The sequence below is a fragment of the Arvicola amphibius genome, chromosome 10 (assembly GCF_903992535.2).
Source record: "Arvicola amphibius chromosome 10, mArvAmp1.2, whole genome shotgun sequence".
In the NCBI taxonomy this organism is placed as follows: Eukaryota; Metazoa; Chordata; class Mammalia; order Rodentia; family Cricetidae; genus Arvicola; species Arvicola amphibius.
The window spans coordinates 37,505,414-37,531,705 of record NC_052056.1 but is presented as its reverse complement, the minus strand read 5'-3'; the positions used below and the strand labels follow the sequence as shown (position 1 = coordinate 37,531,705).

Here is a 26,292-nt window from a genome sequence, read left to right as displayed (position 1 = left end):
GTACCTTCTTCAATCATACATATTACTGTCCACAAAAATACACAGTCTTTGTTACATATAGTTTGTAAGAAATGAAGGGGGAAAGGGACAACATCTTTTTTCCAGGTCTAGAAGTTTGAAATAATTTTTCTAGTGCTGTTCTCCCTTTCCCTCTTTCAATAAATATGATTTATTATTATCAGTAGTGTTATGTGACTCCCATCTCCTGTATGTTGGAGAATCTGCTTGGCCTCTCACCACATTACTGATGCAGCGCTATACTTTGCTATTGTGGTTCAGAAGCGCAGTAGTCGGATGACTCACATGTTGACTGATGTTTTGATAATCAAATGAAGCGGTGATGATGGGCTCAAATCTGTTTGGGTCAGAACAAAAGGTTCCCGCTAATGAAATGTGACTTTATGAAAGGAACGCTCCCCGTCCTCTCCAGGACTGAGCCAGGTCACCCTGGGCAGATGGGAGGTATTTGAGGTTTCTCTCTTTCTTTCCTAATCCAGAAACATGTTGGGCCTACCAGCTGTTACTAAGAACATTAATAAAAATTTTGTCATCTTAGAGTTATTGCTGTTCCTGTAGAAAAGATAGATGTATGTATTTTTAAATCTGGACATATGAAGGTTTAAAAAATATTGTTGTAGAGTTCTCCTGGCTACATTTCCTGTGTTCTTTTCCAAGCTTTTGACTGGAGAAACTGAAAAATACTTCTGTGCCAAAGTGAAATAGTAAATGAAAACCTCATGTCTGAGGAGCTCTAAGATTAATAAATGGTGGCGAAGTGGGTAAGGTCCTCAACAATCAGAGGTAGAGATTGCTGGAGGAAAAGGAGGTGTGTTGGGAGCAAATTTTTCCTGGGGTGTGGGATTAAACCATTTGGGGGGAAAAAGGTGCACAGTGGTATGTAAAATTCAACTATCAGGAGGCAGCATGTTTTAAAAGAATTCATGGTATTCTTTACAGTTTACATGTATACTTTAAATTTTTTCAAGGCAGGATTTCTCTGCATAGCCTTGGCTTTCCGGGAACTGGCTCTGCATGTCTAGGTACATATGTTCTTTACATGGTACTCTTTGCTGCTGAGGGAGAATGCAGAGATTTGCAAGGACTCCCAAGGAGTTAGCGTACCACAGGGCTATGCATACAGCACCACAACATAGCAGGGGCTTCTTTCCAAGAGGACATCAGCTAGCTTTCAGTGCACTGAGCTTGTAACGGAAGTTCAGTTAGCAGAGCAAACACTAATTATAAAAGTGACACATTTCACCCTGAGGATTATTCTTTTTCTTTTTTTCAAAGGAAACACCAGGGGCAAATGAGATATGGTTAAAGAATTCTACAATGAGTCAGAGATTTACATCCCTTCCCCCAGTGATTATAGTGATAACTTGCTTCCCAGTCCTAACTGCATGAATTTGTGGAGCTAATGCAGTCTCAATTCTTCCTTCCTAAGTGCCTTACAGTGACCCAGGACCAAGAGTGACCTACAATGTGAGAGGAATTTAACCCAAGCCCTCCTGGACTTAGATCCTGACTGCTTCTTACTGCTTGTGTACTCCTAGAGTATGGGAATAAAATCCTTACAGAGATCATATTTGGTAACAAATGTTGGATAGTTTTCTACTGACTAGTAGAAACTCAATGAAGGACAATTATTACAGCACACATTATTTTTGAATTCTAACCATTATGGTTCCAGTTCAAAGGAATATTATATACTTTTTAATCAACAAATATCAGATGTTTGTTAAATTGACATCTGATATCAAATACATACTAGCTTCAGGAAGAAATTTCCTGCGCTAATAGGATATGCCTTGGATTTGATGTTTCAAACACTTCCTTGAAATAAAAATGTAATGTTTCAATCCTTTTGTGTAGGTGTCAGAAGAGAAATCTCCTACATTAGAGCGGAGGATTAAGATTTGAGATGGAAAACACAGAAAAGAAATAGGAGGGAACTACAAAACTCCTAGGCACTCGCTGGGTCAAAGCGTAGCTGTGACCAGAAGTTAAAGAAACTACTGAGCAGAACCCTGGCTATCTCACTTCTGACTTAGGCTAACTATATTGAGAAAATACCTTGTGCCAATGATGTCAACAGTAAACCAGGTACAATATAGTAAGTGCTTCAGGCTTTACCTGGAAGCAAAAGTTAAGAACACAAAGGAAGGAATTTGGGCTCCAAAAGAAGTTAAACAGGTATGTATGGTTTGAAACATCTTGGTGGTCCTGCTGTAATTTCATCTAGCTTCACTGTGGAGAGTTGAAACAGAAAATGGATGTTTGTGACTTCTCATTGCATTACTTGCTGCTAGATACCCTTTGCTAAGTGGATAGGGGTGCTGGCTGGGGAATTATGTTTTTTTTCCTCTTTCTACTGGTGTGAATTTCAGCAATTGTTGTTGACTAGTGCTAAGATTTACGTCTCTGTTTTCTGTTATTCGCACAGATAAGCTGCTGGAAAGAGAGAGGAATGAATGCATCAATCACTAAGACTGTGTTTCTGAGTCTGATTTTCAAGCTGTAGGTTCTTGCATTCCCCACTTGGTGTTAACATGTATCTACTGCATTCTGTTGGTACTGGTTGTATGTGGTTAACTATTATTATTAGCTATTCTCTTATATTTTTGGTTTTGAGCCTAGCCTTTAATGGCTGAGCCATTTCTCCAGCCCATCTATTTTCTTAGTAATCATAAAGGGAGCTAGGCATGTTGGCACATGCTTTTAATCCCATCACTCAGGAGGCAGAGTCAGGTGGATCTCTTAGTTCAAGGCCAGGCCGGTCTACAGAGCTACTCAGAGAAACCCTGTCTTGAACAAATAATAAAGAGATAATGTTACTCTGTCTCTTAAGAGACACAACCATTTCTACATTGAAAAATACTATATTTATGCTTAAATTGTGGGTAGTTTTGCATACAGCAAACATTTATGGAAGATGTACTGTTTGCCAGATATCCTTGAGAGCTTTTCATGTTGATTGAGTCCTGTAAGCACTTAAGCTGATGAACTAATTTAACCCTCAGAGAAGTGCCTCTGAGATAGAAACTACCAGTGTGCATGATTCCTACGTCCCAGTTTCCTGTGAAGATGTGGGCATAGAGGGCTTAAATAACACATTAAACACCCTAAAGGGACAAATATAGTGCATTTAATACATGTACAACATACTTGAATCAGTAAATAAAAGGACTAGAATTTGAGCTCATGAAATCTGTTTTTAGGTTCTAGGTACAATTACTAGAATTTATCATCTCAATAAACGTCTCTCTCTCTCTCTCTCTCTCTCTCTCTCTCTCTCTCTCTCTCCCTATGTGTGTGTAGATAGTGTTTTTTATATTTGTATCACATATAATATTTGAATTTGGAGCTTTTCTATACAACATTCTGTTCTTTATATTCAAATTAAGCTGCCAGATTAAAACTAAGTTATTGACTAATATGGCATAACTTCATTCATTTAAAAGTTTAGAAATATCTTTTATATGCAAAGAACCTTTCTGAGAAATTAGAAAAAAGGCTAAATAAGGCCAAATATGTAGTGTTTTACAAACTATAGATTCAAAAATTCTCATTCACAAAGATCCTTTTAAGAAAGTCCAACTAGGGGGCTGGAGAGATGGCTCAGCGGTTAAGAGCATTGCCTGCTCTTCCAAAGGTCCTGAGTTCAATTCCCAGCAACCACATGGTGGCTCACAGCCATCTGTAATGGGGTCTGGTGCCCTCTTCTGGCCTGCAGGCATACACACAGACAGAACATTGTATACATAATAAATAAATAAATACATAAATAAATAAATATAAAAAAAGAAAGTCTGGTGGGAATGCACACTTGTGCAACCACTTTGGAAAGCAGTGTGGTGGTTTCTCAGGAAATTCGGGATCAACCTACCCCAGGACCCAGCAATTCCACTCTTGGGAATATACCCAAGAGATGCCCAATCATACTACAAAAACATTTGTTCAACTATGTTCATAGCAGCATTATTTGTAATAGCCAGAACCTGGAAACAACCTAGATGCCCTTCAGTGGAAGAATGGATGAAGAAACTGGAATATATACATATTAGAGTACTACTCAGCGGTAAAAAACAATGACATCTTGAATTTTGCATGCAAATGGATGGAAATAGAAAACACTATTCTGAGTGAGGTAACCCAGACCCAAAAAGATGAACATGGGATGTACTCACTCATAATCAGTTTTTAGCCATAAATAAAGGACATCAAGCCTATAATTTGTGATCCTTGAGAAGACAATAAGAAGGTGAAAGCAAAGAAAAACATATAGTTATCCTCCTGGATATTGGAAGCAGACAAGTTTGCCATGCAAAAATTGGGATCTTGGGGGTGGGGTGGGTTGGGGGCAAGGGGAGATGGGGAGAGCAAAGCGTGAAGGGGAGGATAGGGAGAGCTTGGGGGAATGGGATGCTTGGGATATAGGAAGGGTGGATATGGGAGCAGGGAAGCATATATCCTAATTAAGGGAGCCATTTTAGGATTATTAAGAGACTTGACTCTAGAGGGGTTCCCAGGTATCCAGTGAGACGCCCCCAGCTAGTTCCGTGGGCAGCTGAGGAGAGGGAGTCGGAAAAGGCCAGATCCTATAGCCATACTGATGATTATCTTGCATATCACCATAGAATCTTCATCTGGCGATGGATGGAGATAAAGATAGAGCCACACATTGGTGTACCGAACTGAGCGCCCAAGGTCCAAATGAGGAGCAGAAGGAAAGAAAACATGAGCAAGGAAGTCTGGACTGCGAAGAGTGCTCCCACCCACTGAGATGGTGGGGCTGATCCATTCGGAGCTTACCAAGCAACAGCTGTACTAGGACTGGAAAAGCATGAGATACAACCGGTCTCCCTGAACATGGCAGACAATGAGGGCTGCTGAGAAGCCAAGGACAATAACACTGGATATGGACCCTATTACTCATACTGGCTTTGGGGGTCCTGGCCTGTTTGGATGCTCACCTTCCTAGACCTGGATCGAGGGGGGAGGAACTTCGCCTTCCCACAGGGCAGGGAACCCTTACTGCTCTCTGGACAGGAGAGGGAGGGGGAGTGGAGGAGGGAGGGAGGTAATTGGGAGGCGGGGAGGAGGCGGAAATTTTTAATAAAAAAAAAGAAAGTCCAACTAGGTGTTCAGAGAACTTGAGGCTGCTGAGCTTTCTTAGGCTACTGGCAGGTGATTGCCACTGGGACTAAGAAGGAGGAGGCTGCTAATCCCAAAGAAAGCAGAACATATTAGGCCAGCCAAAGACATGTCTTGTCTAGGTCAACTCCTCACTACCAAGGCCAAATTCATGTCTACTTATGGAGCATAGCAGAGTGCAGAGGGTGAGCGAGTAGCTGAGAGAGCTCTTAGGTGGCACATCATTTCAAGAAGCAGAAAAACAGATTGCTGGGTACAAAGACCCCAGAGTCACGATTTCTAGGTTCACCTACCAGTTTGGAATTTGGATCCTCATTATTCAATGTGATTTAAGTCAAGGTGGTTGTTTGTTTGCTTCAAAAAGAATAACATATTTATCTCATATTCCTTCTCTGTAAAAATAACATTTGGATCCTAGGACACAGGGAGAAATTGTTTGTGAAATGCTAGCCATGGAATTTCCCAGAGAGTAAGAACAATGCAATAGAAATCATTATTGCTATAACAATGTAGCAGGTAGACATTTAGACAGGCGGGGAAAACCTCACTTAGAACAAACAAAAACACAAAGCACTCACCCCTGTTCCCCATTTTCCAGAGACTATGTCACTGTCTTCCATTTGGTTTATATTCTACAGAAATTTATAGCAATGAAATCTATATATGTGTATTTACTCTTTTTAAACTTATTTCTACGTTAGAGAGTAATTCACTGTGATTAGTGTCTCTTTGGGATTATTTCATGGGCTATGCTTCTTTATTAGCTTTAGCCCTCTGGAACAGGAAATCAGGTGGCTGTTCTTGTAATTCAAATTGCAAACTGCATAATTCTAAGTGCAATTGAGGTACAGATACCTTGCTTTACATGAAGCCCTGGCTCTTGGGCCTCTAGTTTTAGATATTTTTAGATACATTTCAAGGCTATGTATAAGGGTGAATGGTGTGTAGTGAACAGGCTAATTCTCACTAAGCTCTTACAGTTGGGACATCATCCCCAGGTACCACACAGATAGTGTGAACACACAGCTTGTTTCTTCCAGCCCTGTTTGCCCCAGCTTTGCTTGTATAAGAAGTCAAGAGATTATGCTATGCAGAGCTTGTATCTTTCTTGAACATGCTCTGGATATCTGGAACATTACTTGGAAATCTGTTGTGGTCTCTGGTAGAACTGAAGGTGAGAGAAAGAGAACCAGTGGCAAATTGTTCTCCCTGAACCTCTGTACTTTGATGCATAGTTGTAAGGAATTCAAGAAATGTAAATTTGAATTTAGCCTTCCGGGTTTTTATGGAGGCACATTTATTTTCCAAGGTAGAGATATAGAACATGTTATTTAATGGTTTGTTGGCTCAGTAAGTTTTAAATATCAAGATGTATGGCATGTGGACCTTCCTTTGAACTCTTTCCCAGTGTATCACAAATATTACCTTAACAAGGACATAAGTAATGTAAGCACATACACACACACACACACACACACACACACACACACACACACACACCATGTTAAAATGTCCATGGTTTTCATTGCCAATACAGAAGTGCTGAAGAAACAGCATCCAGCATCTCCTGAAATTCAAGAACAGAGAAGTAGCATAGTATGAGAATGACTACCTGTTACCATTTTTATTTTTTTCCATTATCTTGAAAATTATATTTCTGGGAAAGGAAATATGATCATACAAATAAATCAAAACCAATAATGGGATAGTTTCATGAGAAGAAAAGCCCAGAAGAAAGCAGAGGGAAATCCCTAGAGGTCAATTGTTCCGAACATGGTATGTGTCTATTCTCTGTCAGCCAAAGTTGTGGTGTCTCAAAATGATTGCTGGAATATCTGAAATTCTTAATAAAAATTCCAGGAAAATTGGGGGCTTCTGGAAGCATATGTGAAACCAAGGATATTTAATTTTCTGTAAATTCCTGTAAAAGTCACATGTATTAAAACAAAGTGTTAATACATCCGTTAGGTGTGACAAGTGGTCCATTTTCGTTTTTCTTTTGTTTTGTTTGACTGCCTCAAAGCAGAGAACAATGGAGAGGAAGAACCTTCGTTCTGTCCTTATCATTCTTGGGGGGAATGTTGTGTGGAGGCTATTTCTGCTTCGTGAGGTGGCAAGGCTGAGATCTTGTTAGGTGACTTTAGCAAGGAAGTGCCTTTCCCCCACATGGCTCCATGTAGAAGCCACAGTAGGACACACCTTCCCTAAAGAGGACCAATGTTTGATCAAAGATATGGGAATAGCTGTGTTCCCACTGTGTCGGTTGCAGAACCCTAGACTAATTTCTCCAATCTGAGTACACTTTGGTATTCAACCATGATCTCCTTTGATAAGTGTACCTCAGTCTCTCTGTTTACAATCCTTGTGGTTTTTGGGTAAATCCGAGATTATCACGGAGCCTCGGTGTATCTAGGTGTACAGTGAGAGCTGCAACAGCCTGTCTCCGAGGCTTTATAAAATTGCAGATTCAGTGCCAGCTTTGCTGCTGACGCTTTTCCTCAGGGTGAGCTCTTTTCAAGTCAATTGTGGCATTTACAAAGTAGTCCTATATCAGAAACCTACTACTGGTCTTTTCTTTAAACAAGAAAGCCTCTTCTTATTCCTTCCCCATCACTAACATTCGCAACACGCAGGTCTAGCTCTGGAGTGCAAGGGGAGCCAACATGAGCTGAGGAGCTGTTGTGTGACTATTTTATACCTCTCCTCCGTTGAACTCCTGAGTGAAACATGCATCTGGCTCCCATTTCCTGCAGGAGTTTGCTTATTTGAAATGTTTAAGAAATCAATTGATCCGACTTCAAACAAACCAGGATTTGCTGGCTGTGTAAAAGCCCAAGCCTCCTTTGGTGTCACTCCCAAGCCTGGACTTCACAAACAACCAGTTCCCTTCATACTTTAGCAGAGGACTTCTTCCTGGCCATTGCTCCTTCGTGCTGAGCCAAGTGTCAGGCTGGGAAGGGTGGCCATAAATCTCTGTGACTCTTCATTTCTGGAATTTTTCCTGTTGCTTCTGATAAGGAAATGACAGAGAACTTCAGCTCTATGCATAGACCTCAGATGTAGAAACCAAATCATGTTTTGCTCACAAAAGAGAAAACAAAATGTGCTAAATTTGGCTTTGAGTTTAACCAGATGGTTTTCAGAGGGCTTGAGCGTTGGATGCAGAAATTATCTTTGTTCTAGACTAGATTGTACTTGGTAATCTTAAAAATGAAAACAAATTCCTATCTTTCAAATATTTTGACTAAATATTTCTTAATGGGAGGAAAGCAGCAAAATTAGTCCTAAGAGGAGGTCTTTGCAAAGAAAAGATTTCTCGCCCCTGGAGTAAGAGATTACTCACTATCTGTGCCTTTCATCTATCTCTCCCTTCATCTGTCTTAGTGTTTCCCAGTTTCATACTAGGTTTTAATGACTGAGATAAATGTGGTTGGAGACCAGCAAGCCTTCCAAAATAGAAAGATTTTTCCACGACCTCTGCACACGATGTGGGAAAACTAATGAAGCCAACTCGGTTCTAGCCAACTCTATGCATGGCCACTGCAAAAAAGACACTCTCAAAATAAAGCAAGGAAGACAGTTGGATTTTGAAAAGCTTCTAGTTGATATTTGAATATTTCTATCTGGTAACATCACCGACAACATTCTCTTTCTGGCATTTCAGTGGAAGTGGTAAAAGTTGCTTGGAACAAAAAGTTTCATTCAGCTGCTCTCATTTGCTTGAGGCTCAGCACCATAAGTGTAGCAAAGAGAGAGGGCAATATTTATCCACAGGGGATTGGTGAGCATCGACATGACCTCAACTAACAAGTGGGGCCTCTCAAAGGAGCCAAGGTTTTGAGCCATACTACATGAGAAGCTCATTAAAAACCCATTTATAATTAAACATTCTGTCTCTAGAGGCTGCAGCCAGCTTGGGTCCTGTTGATGACTTTGTTGGCACACAGCAATGCAGTCAGAGATCCTGACACACTCACCGTTTTGAGCAAATTGGCCTATCATTCCTTCTACTTTTAAAAACAATTGGCCTGAGCTTCATTGACTTAATTTTCTCTTTCAGAACTACATAGATGCAGCTTTTGAACTAGTGAAGCAGAGCCACTATTTAGCTAATAAAAGCATTTGGTTAGTCTGAAAATTACTTACCTTTGATCTCCGCATGTGTCTTTTACATATGTCTGAACATGGATCTATCTGATATCCTCAGAGTTCATATCAAGCAAAGTACTAAAGCCACAGACTTTCCGTTTTAATTGTCACCCCTGCACCCCCTCTCCCCGCCTTGTTTCTCATGCTCCCTCAGCCTTACTTCTCATGCTGTAAATGGGAAAGGGTAGATGAGAGCATTTGGGGGTTAGAATTTGTTCCTGAACTTTCTACTTATATAATAGGATTTGGAAGTTTTAGAAAAGCATTTGGCAAACACAACTTATTTCCTTTGCATTTTCTGTGCATTTCTTTAACAACTATTTCCTCAGCGTTTCATATGAGTCAGGCACTATGCTTCCCTACAAGTGACAGATCAGATTCCTGTTTGCAGAGTCCTGTTTGCGTGGAGGGGTCAGGCAATGTGCCAAAGAAGGTCATTTTAGACAGAGGCAAGTGATGAAAGGGAGAGGAAGAGGCATGTGGGATGAGAGTGAGGCCGTGGTAAGTTCCAATAGGTAGTAAAATCCCAGAAGGTGGATAAAAGAAGGCAGCCATAGGCTATTGCCTGGACAGTGTACAGGCACAGTGCCCACCACTGGGGATTCTGAATGGATTAATATGTGTAGAATATGTAGATCAATCACTGCCTGGAATCTATAAAATGTGAACTGCCTTTCCTGCACTAAAACTATTTATAGTATCTTCCAAATTCAAGTCTCCTGGCAGGTGCAGGGAATTATAGAGACTGACTTCCAGAAGCTCAAGTGACATACTCCCAAACGAGGCTTTCCCCTGTGTGGTTTACAGACCATTGGTTTCTTACTCACTGGCCTTTCTCGTTGCCAATCTTGTTCCCATGAAACCTACTAGGGCAAGCATAGAGGAAGGGTCAGAAACTACATTTTTGCACAGGCTCGCTGCAGCTGATTCTTGAAACCCGCATTGCTAATAGTTTGTGTCTGAACTGTAATTGCTTCTGATTCAGCACTTTCCATGACATCAAGAATAATTGTCTCCAGTGCAAGGAACACATCAGCACTTCTGATGAGCTGAGTAGTTTGGGAAGTCATTGTGTGCTATGGAGCTACATTCCATAGTTACCACTCCAAAATGCTCAGGGTATAACTTCACTGGGTTTTGATATGACCAGGGAAGCTGTGGTTTTGGATCACCCCGCTTTTGGCTATCTATAATTTGGAAGGTCTGTCTGATGCTCTTCAGTGCCCTTTTAAGACCTGCCAAAGAACAAAAAGGGTTTTTACCTTTTAGGTATAAGTGCCAACCAAAGTTTGCCAAAGGCTCTTGTATCCTGGAAGACATTCTACTTGTAAGTACATCAGGCTAAGTAAAATTCCTCCTTATCCCTATTTTTAAAGCATGGTTTCCTCAAAAGGGGAGATGGATAAGGCTTATTTTATTATCTCTCCTTGGCTTTCCCAATTAATGTATCTATTCATTTTCTCACTTTAGAATGACTCATAGGCATTCTAAAAGTCTTATATCCAAGGATCTCAAAAGGAACTTGGATATAAGGAGAGATTCATGCTGATTCCTGAGGTTGAATGAAAACAGACTTTAAAGTCCAGATTGGTTTCTATGCTTCAGAAGTGTGAGTCTTCTGTTTTTCTATCAAATACTTTCCTAAAAGGGGCTTAGTCTGGGACCACATGTATCTCATCCATTTTCTTGTTCCTGTCTCGTCTTCTCTCTTTATTAGTTTTTATTGATAACTATGTGGGCAAATGCAATGACAGCAATGGAAAGAGGCCAGCACTGACCATGAGAATGAGAGCGTGAAAGAACTCATGTGAGTTTAAGGCAATTTAGAATCATAGACACAGATCTATGATTGAGGAAGTGGCCAGGAAAAGGCAACTTTTAGGGCTATCGGTCTGCCAGCCATTCATTTTTTTTTTCTTTTAAAGCAAAACCCTTTAGGTTGACTGTGCCACCTCAAAGAACAAAAATTGGTGATGAGTGTAGATCACATAAGAACCTGTGGAACCCAAGGTAATCTGTAAGGCTCACTGTAACTGAATTACATCCTACAATAAGCTTACGGGTTACATACACCAGAGAGGAAGGATGCGCTACACAAGCGTCCCATCACCTGGAGAGAAAAGCTTCTGTCCTCCACCCCCCAGCTGCATTCAACTTAACCAAACTTGAAGCTTTCTTCATTGATTCAATGCTTTGCTGAGTGCCATATGAATACCAGGTACAGGTGGTATATGTGGTCTACAAAGTGAGTTCTGGGAAAGCCTGGACTGATATACAGAAACCCTGTCTCTAAAACCCGAGAGAGAGAAGGAGGGAGAGAGAGAGAAAAGAGAGAGGAGATGAGAGAGAGGAGAGAGAGAGAGAAGAGAGCGAGAGAGAGAAGAGAGAGAGAGAGAGAAGAGAGAGACGAGAGAGGAGAGAGAAATGAGGAGAGAGAGAGAGAGAGAAAGAGAGGACTGTCTTTCTGTGTTTGAACAAAATCAATGCAGTTACTGTGTTTTATGTCAAAAAAATAAGCAATCTGAGAGGAGGGAATCTCAATTGAGAAAATGCCTCCAGAAGGTTACCCTGTAAACTGACAAGCCTGTAGGTCATTTTCTTTTTTCCTTTTTTTTTTTTTGGTTTTTCGAGACAGGGTTTCCCTGTAGTTTCTAGAGCCTGTCCTGGAACTAGCTCTTGTAGACCAGGCTGGCCTCGAACTCAGAGATCCGCCTGCCTCTGCCTCCCGAGTGCTGGGATTAAAGGTGTGCGCCACCACCGCCCGGCTTGTAGGTCATTTTCTTAGACAGTGCCACCGCTGGCTGGTGGTCCTGTATCCTATAATAAAGCAGACTGAGTAATCCACACGGAGCAAGCTCATACGCAGCACCCCTCCATGACCTCTGCACCAGCTCTTGCTTCCAGATTCCTGCCCTCCCCAAGTCCGTGTTCTGACTTCCTTCAGTGATGAACAGTAATGAAGAAGCATAAGCCAAATAAAACCTCCCCCCCCCCCCCCCCCCCCCCCCCCCCCAGCAAGCTGCTTTTGGTCACGGTGTTTCATCACAGCGAAGCCTAACTAAGACAGTGTCAGTGGCAGTACTGTTTGTTCTTGTGGCCGCATTCCTTGGATAACCCGACTACAGAGGGCTGAAACTGATTCCAAGTCTGATTCCATCTCAGTGCCCCCCCCCCCTTTTCTTCAGCTGGGCTGCCTGTGAGTAGGAATATTTCTGTAGTTACTGCACGTGAGATGATGTCATTGGGAAAATTCAGAAAGAATCGCCTTTGCTCACCTACATTTGGGGACTCTTTATAGAGACCATTTGTTTCATCAGCTGTGTGTTTTTTCAAGTTAATAAAGGAACTAATTTTAAAAGATGCACAAAATTACGTGTACTTATCATCTACAATATGACGCTTTGGATTGTAAAATAGTTGAATCTAGATAAATAATATCTCCATTACTTCACTCAGTTTATGTGTGTGTGTGTGAGAGAGAGAAAGAGAGAGAGAGAGAGAGAGAGAGAGAGAGAGAGAGAGAGAGAGAGAGAGAGAGAGAGAGAGAGAGAGAGAGAGAGAGAGAGGAGAAAACAATTTTCATTTTTTAATTTTTGTTTTCAGAAATGCATCATCAGTACAAATCACCATGCTCTCCCACAGCGGACACTTAAATCAGTTCTATATGTTGCTGTTATGAGAGACTGCCTAGTGTATTTCTTAGCAACTGCCTTGGTTCAGTCCAATCTCTGGCAAAATCCATTTGCTAGGTAGATAGTTTTACATTTGTAGTTGTCTTCTGTCTCTACAATGGAGGAAAAACTGTATCTCACTGAGTGGCTATGAATAATTGAGTATATATAAAGCATAGAGGGTCTCAACACAGTAAATATTAGGCATGTATTCATATTTCAGTACTTCGAACAAATGCAGATATGATCAGAGCATATTAAAGTTTATATTTATACTCATCTTGAACGTACTTTTGTCAAAAGAATTAAGAAAAAGAAGGAAGAAGAAAAAAGGAAGAAAAAAAGGCAGACAGACAGACAGACAGGAAGATAGGAAGAAGCTATTTTGAAATCATTTCATCATCTTCCAATGTAGTTATTCAAAGACGTCACTAGATGGCAATTGTGAGTCATAAAACTAGCAGCAGATGGTTGACCTCAGTGGTCTGACCTTGGCAACAGTGTTTCCTGTGCTCCAGAGCTTTAGACTCAAGCCGTTCCTTCTTATTCCATGAGCCTTAAACAAAACTACAGCCAGCGAAACTTGCCTTCTGTAGGTGTTCTTGGCACTCCTTTATGGGTGCTAGTCCTTCTAAGCGCAGCTATGCTGAGCCTGCATTCCCTTGCCAAGATCATATTGTAAATATGAATATCAGGAGTGTTTTAGGTCAGGTAACAATAGTCAAAATCCTGGTCTAAGAAGATCTTCAGTGTGGGGGCTGGAGAGATGGCTCAGTGGTTAAGAGCGCTGCCTGCTCTTCCAAAGGTCCTGAGTTCAATTCCCAGCAACCACATGGTGCCTCACAACCATCTGTAATGAGGCCGGATGCCTTCTTCTGGCCTGCAGGCACACGCACAGACAGAATATTGTATACATAATAAGTAAATAAATATTTTAAAAAAGAAGATCTTCAGTGATTTTTAAAGTGTGTTCCCTCGCTAGAAGCCTTAGTACACTGCCTGGTTATGTATTCAAAATGCAAGTTCCTGGCTGCCTTAGGTCTGACAATCAGGAAGTCAGTGTTTTAACAAGCGTCTCAGGTGATTCCTGTGCCTGCTCAAGTTTGTGAAACACTGAGATAAGAACCTTTCAAATAATAAAAATGTTGGCCCTGGCAGGTTCATCAGAGCACATTTCTTCCCTACTTAGGTTTCACCTTAAATGAAACCATTGCCAGGTTATGACTCTTGTAAACTGTAAAAGGATGTATTGAAAATGATGGTAATCCCTAGCATTAGATGTGCTAGAATCAGAATTTGTTTATTTTGAATAGCCCAGCTTTTCCAACAATGCACTTTACCACCCTCCCCCTCCAAACTGAGGCTATACACTTGCACATTGTGTCCTAATTGAAAAAAAGCCATTCATGCATTATTTATGCAAGAGTTTATTGATTTCAATATATATTTCTATTTGTGTGTGTGTGTGTATGTGTGAGTGTGAGTATGTATGTATGGGTGTGTGAGACAACTTGTATGAAGCATTTCCTGAAGTGTGGATGCATGTATGTAGTGGAGGAAGAGAAAATCAAATAAAGATATGTGTAAAAAACTTACATGCAGAGAGTCTTGGAAGACAGGTGGACGCCACTAGAGATTAGGGAAGAAAGGCAAAAGGTGGAAACTTCAGAGCTAAACTTTGGATGTGGCTAGATGCTCACCAGATGAAGAAGTAGATCACCAGATAATGGAGAAGAATCGCTTTTAGAGCAAGCCATCAGCATGTATATGGGCACAGAGTCATGAAACTGGGGAATAGCAAGGTTTGTTCAAAGGGAGAATGTAGTCAATAAGTTATAGCAGCATTACGTCTATTAACCGTAGCTGACACTCATTGCCTGTTCATGTGAACATGGCACTGAGCATTTTATAGCTGTTACCAATTGACTTAATCCTTGAGCAACTTTGCACACATTCACTCTCAGCCTTGCATTACAGATGATAATAGACATGCACACATTGCAGTATTTTCCTGGAAAGTCGGTGTTTCTGTTTCCATTTCTGAGACATTGCACTTAAAAGTAGATTTAATATTTGCTTCTTCTAGAACATTCTCTGTAATGTGAAGTAAGTATACATTTGTAGAGAAAGATGAATATATTCTTAATATAATCTCCCTCCCCCGTTTTGATTTTTTATAAAATGCATGCTTTAGTCCTATTTTATTTTATGCAAGTAGAATCTTTCTAAGCAAGTACAGTTCCCTCTCAGCTCAGTGGCAATTTATAACTACTATCTGTATGGATCAGCAACTCTTACTAGTTAGATACTAGACACCAATAAACAATGTTTCTATAGTTCTTTCCACTAAATTAAAACTGAATGAAAAAAATGCCTTCCTTAGTAACATCTCTGCAAAATAGCTTTTTTTTGGGGGGGGGGACTATTCAATTAGTAAGTAACCTCAGGGCAGTGATAGCAGTAAGACTGGTAGTTGGCGATGAGTCTGGGTTTTAGTAAGAATGTGGAAGTGGATCTGAGAAAGTTGGAAGGGTTCTTCTCCTTGGAGCAAGTGTCTTAACATAATAGGACTACCATACTTTCTTTTTTCCTTTTTAAAATGTTTTTTGAGGTTATATTTACATTTTCCCTTTCTTTCGTCCATTGTATAATCCATAATAATACATACATAGTTTCTATGTATGTACATTTCTCTATCTATCTATCTATCTATCTATCTATCTATCTATCTATCTATCTATCTATCTATCTATCTATCATCTATCTATCTATCATCTATCTATCTATCATCTATCTATCTATCTATCTATCTATCTATCTATCATCTCTATATATAAACATACATATCTATGTCTGTATGTATTATCTATTAGGTAAAAACAATGATTTCTCACAAATACATGTGAAAATATTTTCACAATAATATATTTTCACACACATATGCCAAATATATACATACGACCTTCTGTATGTTTAGTGTTACTTATTTGTATATGTTTTCAGGGATGACCATTAGGCAATCTTATCACAAGTGCATTTTTCATAAGTGTATAAAATCAGAAGGGTTTTGTTTCTCTTTCTTTATTTCAGCTCAAGGACTAAGTGTCCGGTTCTTCTTCATTTATTTGGAATGTTGGACGTGGCCGGGTTGTCATGATAATAGGAGAATTGTGAGGGGAACAAGGCAAAGAGGGTCCATGGCAAAGACTTGAGTCACTAAGAAGAGGAAGCTTAGTCATGAGTGACTAGCTGCTCTGAAACCACGGCTTTATTACATTTTTTTGTTTCTATTTTATAAGCACTTACTGTGAATGTGATTTTTCACAGTCAACCTTTGCGTCTTATCTTCCCTGGTCAGAAGTGCCAACTACTAAACTGGAAATTCAAATTGTTCTGAAAATTTTGGCAGAATTCAAAATACTGTGCATGGTCCTTCCTAGTAAGTGCAGATGGCCAAGGATCACTTAGATTCTGTTTTTATTTTTTTAGCTATTTAACTTTTTCAGGAGAAAATTATTTTTCTATAATGTAGGTTTTGATCTATAAAATATTTGTATTGGATAGAATAATTGAGAAGACAGCTCAGAGGATCTGTGTACTTATGAGGTAACAAATAAATGACATAGAATGCTCATTTCTGAGTTTTCACTGTAGCAAAATTTTAGTGTTGAATTAATAAAAGAATGTATCGGACCAGATAGGCCTCTATGAGTCTATGTAGGATCCTTAAAACAGTTCTGTAGTTCAACTGTTAGTTTCAGTTATTTTACCTCAAATATATATATTTTAAAATATATATATACCTCAAAAATATATATTTTACCTCAAATAGTTTCAGTTATTTATAAGACCTTATTTTACCTCAAAGCTGCATTTACCCGGCTTATTTACACATGGCCTTTGCATATCTTCCTGGGTAATACAAAGGCAAATTCTAACGGACTGCATTAGTGGTTCGGAAAGTAAAGGAAGTGCAGCTCACAGCAGTGCCTGTGCTTTGAGAACGACTGGGGCCATGGCTGCCTTATGTATCCATTACAACTTTGATCTTTAAACGTGTGTTTGTGTCTGAAAATGTCCTGCTACCTCAAGAGTATCTAGAAAATTCTTTTTTAAACATTTTTTAGTCTGTGGTGCTTGAATAATCTACAGGGTGCTTTGTTCTGAACCAGAAAAGAACTATGATTAGGAAAGAGTAATCTATAAAACATTGTTATTATTTTTGGTACATTTGTGATTGATAATAAAATTATAGTTAATATCTACTTCCCATATCAGGGACAGTTGTCTTTCTAGTTCACATCAGTTTTGGAATCAATTGCAACACATTTATACATACATACATACATACATACACACACACACACACATACACACACACACACACGAACAATATGTGGTCACTTTGAAAATTTTTCATAAAAATTTAAATAAGGATGTAGAAGTATCTGGAATTCTGTCACCCAGAGCTGGCTATTGGTAACAGTTTTCTTTCTGATTTTATTCTGGGTAGGCATTAAGAACATTCTACTTGGAAATCTTTAAAAATTATACACATACTTTCAGTCTCTTATTGTGTGAATGACTGGAAATTATGATTTGATTGGTGATTGTTCTGTTGTTCTCTCTGTGTGTGCATGTGCCATTCTTTGGATTCATTTGTTCTAGAAAGTATTTTTTTTCTCTCCAAATAAGAAGTCAAACTTCTGCAAGTTCACTCTTTTTTTTAATGAGAACTTTTCTTTATACACAAGGCTACTACTCTGGGGGATGGGGGCTAAAATAATTTTTTTTAAATAATACACAGAAGATCTTTAGAATGTGATGGAAGACTTCAGTAGTTTGAAAGAAAAATGTCCTCCAAAGGAAATGGCATGGTTAGGAGGTGTGGCCTTGTTGGAGTAGGTGTGGCCTTATTGGAGGAAGTGTGTTACTGTGAAGGCAGGCTTTGAGGTCTCATATATGCTCAAGCCATGCCCAGTAAACTAGACCACTTCATGTTTCAATGGGTTAAGATGTAAGAATCTCAGCTCTTTCTCTAACACCATGTCTGTCTGCTGTGTGCCAGCATGTCACACCACGATTTAGACCATGTTGACAATGGACTAAACCTCTGAAAATGTAAGCCTCTCTAATTGAATGTTTTTTCCTTTATAGGAGTTGACATGGTCATGGTGTCTCTTCACAGAATAGAAAGCCTAACTAGGAGAATGACTCTCTCTTTTCTAACTCTTGTTTGTAAATGTATGCTTTTCACATGCCTACAAGCTAGTGCACTCTTTGGGGACAATCTTTCTGGTCAATGTCCCCATAGTGTTTACAACTGTCCCTGGCCCAAACGCTGATGAAACTGAAATCAGTATTAATGAATGAATTTCAAATAACTGGATGCTGTCTTGGTTGGCTGCATTATTGACTTCAGTTAGAACTGAAGAATCAATAGTAACGATGAGTTTTGCTTTCTGTTTCCTCTTGCTGATTTTCAAACCTCTAAGGAAATTGAACAAGGCAATCTTAGTCTAGCTTTTAGGGTAAGACTTGAGCCCATATAGCAAATGACAGATAGATGTTAGTTGTTAGTGTTTGGAATTATATTCTTCCTTGAAGATTTTTCAGTTAGATTTTCCAAAAGAGCTGTTACTTTTGGGATTATAGTAAACAGGACAACATTTACAGATAACAAGTTTAACATATAATTATTCTTTAGCTTCACCTTTATTAGTGTAACAGATATCATTTTTACTCATAGTATTTATGGAAGAAATTTTTTAATAATAAGCAGTGATACAGAACTATGAATATAATTTATGATTTTCCCATGGAATTTTAGCTTCTAAGTCTTTCATGCATTAAGCAAGTTTAAAATGAACCCGTGTCATGGATGAGCATTTTGAAGCATCCAGGAGTGAAGCCCCATCTTTCCCCTGCATATAGAAGGTATACAAGTAAGACTGACTCTTAGACGTTAATGTACCTATGCTCTGATAGCATCTTGGAAAATTTGTTTAAGTCACATCAAGGCAAGTGCATACACAGCCCAGTAACATGAAATCATACTGCAGGCACTGAGCACTGGAATTTTCTGGTGTATCACTACCCCAGAGAAGCATGTGAATCATATACACATCTACATATCTTGGTAGCTGTGCTAAAAGCTGTAAAGATGTAAAGAGACAGGCGAACTTACTCATACCGAGTTATGCGCATTAACACATTAATTAAATCTATGTTATTTCATTCAACTTGGGATAGGACAAATACAATTTCAGCATGCGTTCTTTTTTATCTTGCTCTAGAAAGCATGACATATCTTCTACTGAGAGTATGTCTTAATGAGGATGAACCACAGTTAATGTGCTCCATCCCTCTGTGTGGTTTCTGATCACCACATTAGACAGCGCTGCTCATCTAAGTTTATTATACTGGAGGACACCAGAGAGTGACAGTGTGGGTTAGAGGGATGACAGAGACTAGCCCTGCATCTAAAACTGTCTGTGCTCTGACGCTTGCTATTGATATGACTATGAACAAGTGATTTAGTTTCCCTGAGTCTCAAATCCCTGTTCTTTATAATGGAAAATTTTATACTACTACTATATTCCTCTCAGGAGGCTGGGGGTAAGATTAAATATGATTTGTATGTGAAAGTGTGCTGTTAAACCATAAAATGCCATGCACATGCAAGGCATATTGCTTCTTTTATTGTAGATTTTGCTCTCACGACTTGCCCAAGGCCACATTCCAAATTGGTGGAGAATGAAGGATAGTATCTGAGGCCTCTGATTTCCAGCCATCTGCTTCAGCTAAAGGCTGTTCATGCCAAACTAGTGGTGCTTTTTTCAAAAAAATCTTTTATTTAAAGGATTGAGGAAAGAGAAGGGTGACATTAAGAAGTAAATTCCATATTGAACAGCTACTTGCATAATGTTTTGCAGTAAAAGTATATGTAAGAATATTTATATCCATATATATATCCATATATATATATATATATAATTATAGTCATCAAGGACTGAACTTTACTGATGTTATATAACATAAAACTCCATGTTCTTCAAAGTTTCAAATGACTTTTGAATTAAACTATAGCTTCTCAACTCCATTTATCTCTAAAACAGTACAACCACAAGAAAGTCCTTCTGTACTGGACTTGATTAATAAAGCAGATATGGATCAATTCAGCAAGTTTTCCGTGGATATTTTTGGTTACAGATGTACTTCATTAATACTTATGTGTGAGACAACACCACTTACAATGTGGCTCCAAGAGGCACAGTAATGATAAACAGAAAGTGGGAATTTGCGGGCCCAACCCATATTATCTGGTGCTTACTGTGTGTAAGGCATGCTAGATATTTAATTGTCAAAAGAAGTTTGTTTCTTTTCCATTTTTAAAAAGTCACTCACATATACGCCATTTCATTGTAGAAAGTATGGAATACGTGTACCCAGATGTCTATGGTACATGCATAGGTAATCTGTGCTTTAGAAGATAAAAATTGATCAGAAAAACAGTTCTGCTTAATTGGGAAACCCACAGAGACAGCTGACCTGAACTTGTGAGAGCTCACAAACTCTAGACCTATAGCTGGGGAGCAAACCAGGCCCTCTGCATGTAGGTGACAGCTTGGCAGCCTGGTCTGTTTGTGGGACCCCTGGGAGTGGGGCCAGGATCTATTCCTGGTTCATGAGCTGGCTCTTTGAAGCCCATGCGTATGGTGGGATGCCTTGGCTCAACCTTGAAGCAGGATAGGGGATTGATCCTGCCTCAACGGAATATACCAGGCTTTGTTGACTTACAACTTTCTGAGAAGTAGATGGGAGTAGGTTGAGGAGAGGCAGGGGAAGGTGGAAGAGGGAAGGAGGGGTAACTATAGTTGTTAAGTAAAATTTTAAAGTTAAAAAAATTAAAAATTAAGGAAAAAATTAGAAAGCTCCCTTGTGTAATTTTGGAAACCCCAGAGGCATATAATGGTCTGTATGCCTGTCATAATGTTTATATTATTTATGTGTTTTGGTCATTTTTTATATTATGTCAAATGGATATCTTTGCAGAATTTAAAAAGACATTGAAAAAACACTTAGACTTTTAGTTCTACGTGAAAGTAAGAATAAACCCAATTCATTTTGACAGGGAAAAAGATGTATACTCAAAAGTTCTTTATTTTTCTCTCAATCAGAACTCTTTCAAATGACTTTCAGATGGTTATTTTCATTAGAAAACCAGTGATTAAAGCTTCAAACATGCCTGAACTTGCCATATTGAGTAACGGTGATTTTTATTTCGACTCTCTGAACCGCTACTCTTGACTACTGAATGAAATAGCTCATTGAGTCACTTTTACATTTTACTACATTTGCACCTTAGTTTAAAAACAAAGAACTTAATTTTTAAGAGTCTAATAAAACTTATTTTTGATCTTTCTACCACAACTTTCCAAGCTGTTCCCCTCCTTTGCCCTGTAATAATCACCTTCTGCATTTTTTATGATATAGCTGAACACTATTATTGTAATTTTTTACTGGGTGAGCCCATCCATGTCCCTGGCAGCAAGAACTTGTTTCAAGAAATCCAGAAGCTGAGTTTTTAGCTGGTTGTAACAACGACAGAGTTTCTCTGGGATTTAGTTCATACGTTTCCCAAGAGTGGATACAACCCACGCCATGCCTCTGCCCACTGGTTTCTCCAACAACCTCCATCAACGTGAATCCTATAATCAATCTATCGCTAAAACAAACATGTATATTTTATTCAATGACTTTGCATTATGAGTATTTTATTGGGAGAATATCTGATTTTGATGAAACCCAGTCCAAATAATGGGCAGTATCTATATTAAAAATGTAATATCTTAGTAAGATCATTAAATTGTCTGCATTCCTCCAAGTGTTCTGAATGGATTCACATTGAGACGGGTCATGATTGTGTGGTTGGATGCTGTGCCGAATGTGTCTTTTTGTTCAAGCGAGTCTCCAGCACAAGAGCACAAAAAACCCAAAGAATCTTAACAAATCAGCCTTTCCATGATAAACTAAAACTACACTGTAAAAAAGTCATTGTGCTGCTATATATTAGGAACTCGCAAGCTGTGAGTCCAAAAGTCACACTTAAAACCAGGCAGCGGTAATAAGCACAGGGTGATGTGGCTACTATGGGATAACGTCTACTTGTCAGAAATGGATGCTATCGTGTGGACTTTTTTTTTCCATCATAGTTCAAAAGCTAATGATGTACTTTATACTTTTTGCTTCTACTGAGACATCACTTAAAGAAGAAAAGATTCTGACATGCTGGTATTACTTTTCACTGTGGATATATTATATATCACATGTGGACAAAACCACATTTGTTCTGTCATGCGGTGCTTCAAACATCCTAGATTGTCCTTGGGAAAATTCAGTCCATATCACTTCAGTCATCTGAAATGAATAATTTCTTCATTATAGCTCATAACTCCAAACTATAAAATATCAGCTGGAAAAAATGGGTCCAATTAAGAGAAATATGATAATGGTAGAAAAACACATATAGACATGTCTGAGAGATGATAAGATTATTTTAATTTTCCCATTTGCACTGGAATTATTTATTTTACAAATCTCCAGATCTTTTATTACCTAAAATCCTTTGCTGAATCATGAAAAGAAGCTTAAGTTAGCAATTTTTCCCTGTACAATCTAGCTGCTAACATCTGGCGAACACTTGGATACCTACTCTGGTCCTATGGAAATGATTATTCTGAGACTCTATTTCAACATGCCCTGACTTAAAAATCAGCTAGGTTTGTACTCTGCATGTTACTGTATGTTTATTTTTTAAGCTTGATATTAGTGATAGTCTCAAGTCTTTTTCAGCAGTGTAGATAGTATGGGAGACCGGACAATACCACTTGCAGAAAGGCTGGGTACCTATCTACCTAATTTTTTATGAACTCCATGGCAACAAGCCTCTGCTTCACCTGTAGACCAACACCAGGCTGGTGCCTTCCTCCCTCTTCAAACTTACATTTAGACTTGGCTGGCCAGTGGAATGGAGGACGAGTATCCCTGTTTGTCTCTTCTTGCAGCACCACGGGCCTGAGGCCTGTCTCGTCACAGGATTTCCTTTATTTCCAGAACAGCGTCTGAAGTAGAAAAATAAGCATGCTTTTACTCCTGTGTATGCAAAATAAGAAGCTAATTATTATCAACTATATATTTTTATCACATGAGAATTTGATAGTAGATCCAATTTATCATATGCAAAATTATATAGTAGAAGTGTATAAACACATAGAAAATTTTGATGCACATTCAAGACTCAATCGAGATTCTTATGTATTGATATGACGAGAGCGAGCAAGCATGTGTTTTACTTTTATTTAAACAACTATATGTATATTTTTATAAATATGTTGCTATAGTTTAGATCTGGAATCTCTTCAGAGGCCCATATGTTAGATGATTGGTTAGTCTGTGTAGTCATTGGGAGGCAGTGGAACATTTGAGAGATGTGGCCTAGTAGGAGGATGTAGGTCCCTGGGATAATGCCCTTGAGGAAACATTGGTATCCTGACATGTTTCCTTTGTTTTTTTGGCTATCACAAGGTGAACAAGCCTCCTCTTCCACTCACTGCCACCATAATGTACCACTAGAGGCTCAAAATAACAGTCAAGAGCTCATGACCTGAAATTTCTGAAACCAGAACCTAGAAACACTTCTTTTTTTTTAAATACATTGGTTAAAGACACACATGTACGAATTTGTACAAGTCGATCATGCACCTTTCGTCTTTATTAGTTTCCATCACCATGTACTGAGTTCTCTTTAGTTCCATTCCTGCTGACAAAGATTAGAGACCCTTTGACGTGGGCATTTACTCTATAGGAAGTCAATTTGTGAGAAAGTAGTCTCCTGTAAGAAAAGTCATGCATTTTCCATCTCATTTGCATACAGTTGAATTAGAAGTTGTTCTTAGTTATCAGAAAAGGTCATGGTGGGCTGTGATTTGTGTAAATTTTCTTTCAGTGCTGACACAACTCCAGCAGACAGACACACTTCATCTATCTCCCTCATTCAGACGAGTCACAGGGCATGCGAGATCCTTCCCACTGAAGCCAGGTTTCAGAATTTCACTGCTTTTCATAGCAGATACTCTCATCTGAGAGTGTGCCCCCTATACTAGGTAACTTCTGAAGCTGGTTTATGAAAGAACAAGAGGCTGTCCCCTGTGCTAGGCTGTGGTCCTTTGGAACGTGGCCATCTGACGAGTATGTCTGGCCACCTTCAGACCACACACAGAAGCCTTAGGTCAGTCTTTCACTGTCAGCTCAGTTCAGCTTTCCTTCCACCCCTCACCCAGGAATCCTTTCCCCAAGACCACCGTATGGATGGGCTCTTACTCATTTAAATCTCAGTTTGAACATCACTCTCTCCCAAAGGACCTTCTTGCTCTGCTCTAAAATAAACTATGCATGCCCATGCATCTCTAACCTTGCTTTAATTCTACACTAGCTTTAGAACTTCCTTCTTTGTGCATTATATTCACTTAAAGTCTGTTTTCACATGAACTCCTCTTCTCTTCCAGTAACTTTCCTTTCCTTCCCCCTCTCAGTCGCATTCTCTTTCTCTTTTCCTTCACAGGATTTCAGGTAGCTCAGGCTAGCCTCAACCTCACTAAGTAGCTGAGGATGACCTTGAACCTCTACACCTCCTGCCTCTACCTCTCAAGGAATTACGGGCAGGTATCAGCATACCAACCTCTAGTTCCCTACCTGGGGGGCAGTAAACTTGTTTCTTTTAGACAAAAACATCTCTTGTAACTAGAACTGGGCCTGGCATATGGTTCAGTATTTTAAATACTTGTTAGACCCCTTATAAATAAACACATCTTGCAATTCTGAAACACAGAACTCAACAGGGAAAGAAAACCAGCACTTGAGATTTTAAACACTTTATTTTCTTTTTAAGCCAGAAATTTTAAACTCTATGGGCATTTTAAAAGACTTTGATGGTTCTGATTAGAGTTAAGTACATTCCTTCTATTTGGAAGAAAAGAAAAACCCACAAACAAAAATCACAGCAGCGTAAAATTTTTTCAGGAGTATGATGAGAGCTCCCTCGTCAGATCACATACTTTTGAAACTGTATCACCATTCAGCAAGGCTCTTTGCTTTGAAATGAAGAATGTTTATCTCTCACCAATATTTGATTGCTGTTGAACATGTGGTTATTTACTGGATAAGGAGAAGTCTTAGTAAAAAGACTTTCTTTTATCATTATAAGCGTTGAAAACAATCTTGTTTTGTTTTAATTTTATTATTTTGTTTTTTGAGACTGGCTTAATTCAAGCATCTAGAATAAGGTGGCATATTTACTGCATTTGGTAAGTGGAATGAGAACTGTTCCCTGTGGTACCACTCATTGTGGGATACAAGAGCCTTGTGGGTTGGGCTTCACTAACCAGGGATGATCTATGATCATAAGATTCTATAGTACTGAGATTTAATTCTATAAAACCATTGAGTATAATGTGTATTGCTATTCCAAATTGCTATTTATAGTTGTGCCATAACATTTCAGGAAGCATATAATATTTTCTCAGACATCTAGACATAGGTTTCAATACATATATCTACATAGTCTCTCCTAACCAGACTTGAATTTCCAAAATAAAGCAGGCTGATGATATTCTTATGGCTTCTGAAGAAAGAGTGGACACATAAAATACATAAATACATACATGTGCCCTTTGGGTCAGTTCCTTGCTAATTTTGTTATCTGCCTACTCTCAATTAATCCTACAACTGTGCCACAAATGAATAGAGGCGGGGGGATGAAAGATTCTATATTTTTGCACAGCACTGAAGGAAAAATTTGGCAAACCAGGAATCAGGAAAACAAAACTGCCCAGTCTTATCCCATCAACATCATCCAGGGACTAAATTTCAACTTTTGCAAGGGATACTAAATATTACCTTACTGATGCACAGTGGCATCAAGAGCATGACCAATGTTCACTGCTCAATACTGCTACAAAACAGTATTGCAACTGCATATTTGAGTTGTTCAGAAATGGATGAACTTAGAAAAAAAATTGAGTTAGGCACCTTGAAGCTACTGGAAGCCAGTCTTTTTTTCCTGTAGAAAAGTCTATTGATTTAGTCCATGACTGATATGTTCTGAAGCAGAGAGAACCCATTATCATTTTAATTAACAGAATCTCGAGGCTATATATTGTGAAATTCCTTTCTACTGGAACAGGATCAAATCTTAATTAACAACTGGATCTTGATAAATAGAAGAAAGGAAGACATTCTAGGGTCATATTAAGCC

At 39.0% G+C, this 26,292-nt stretch overlaps 1 protein-coding gene across 1 annotated transcript in view; it reads right to left on the bottom strand.

The window, feature by feature from the left end:
• The window catches only part of Col8a1 (collagen type VIII alpha 1 chain), a 134,565-nt gene that overhangs the window by 32,189 nt on the left and 76,084 nt on the right, over positions 1-26,292 (bottom strand). The window contains 1 exon segment of the mRNA XM_038345236.1: positions 22,984-23,101. The gene's annotated coding sequence lies outside the window, so the exon portion shown is untranslated.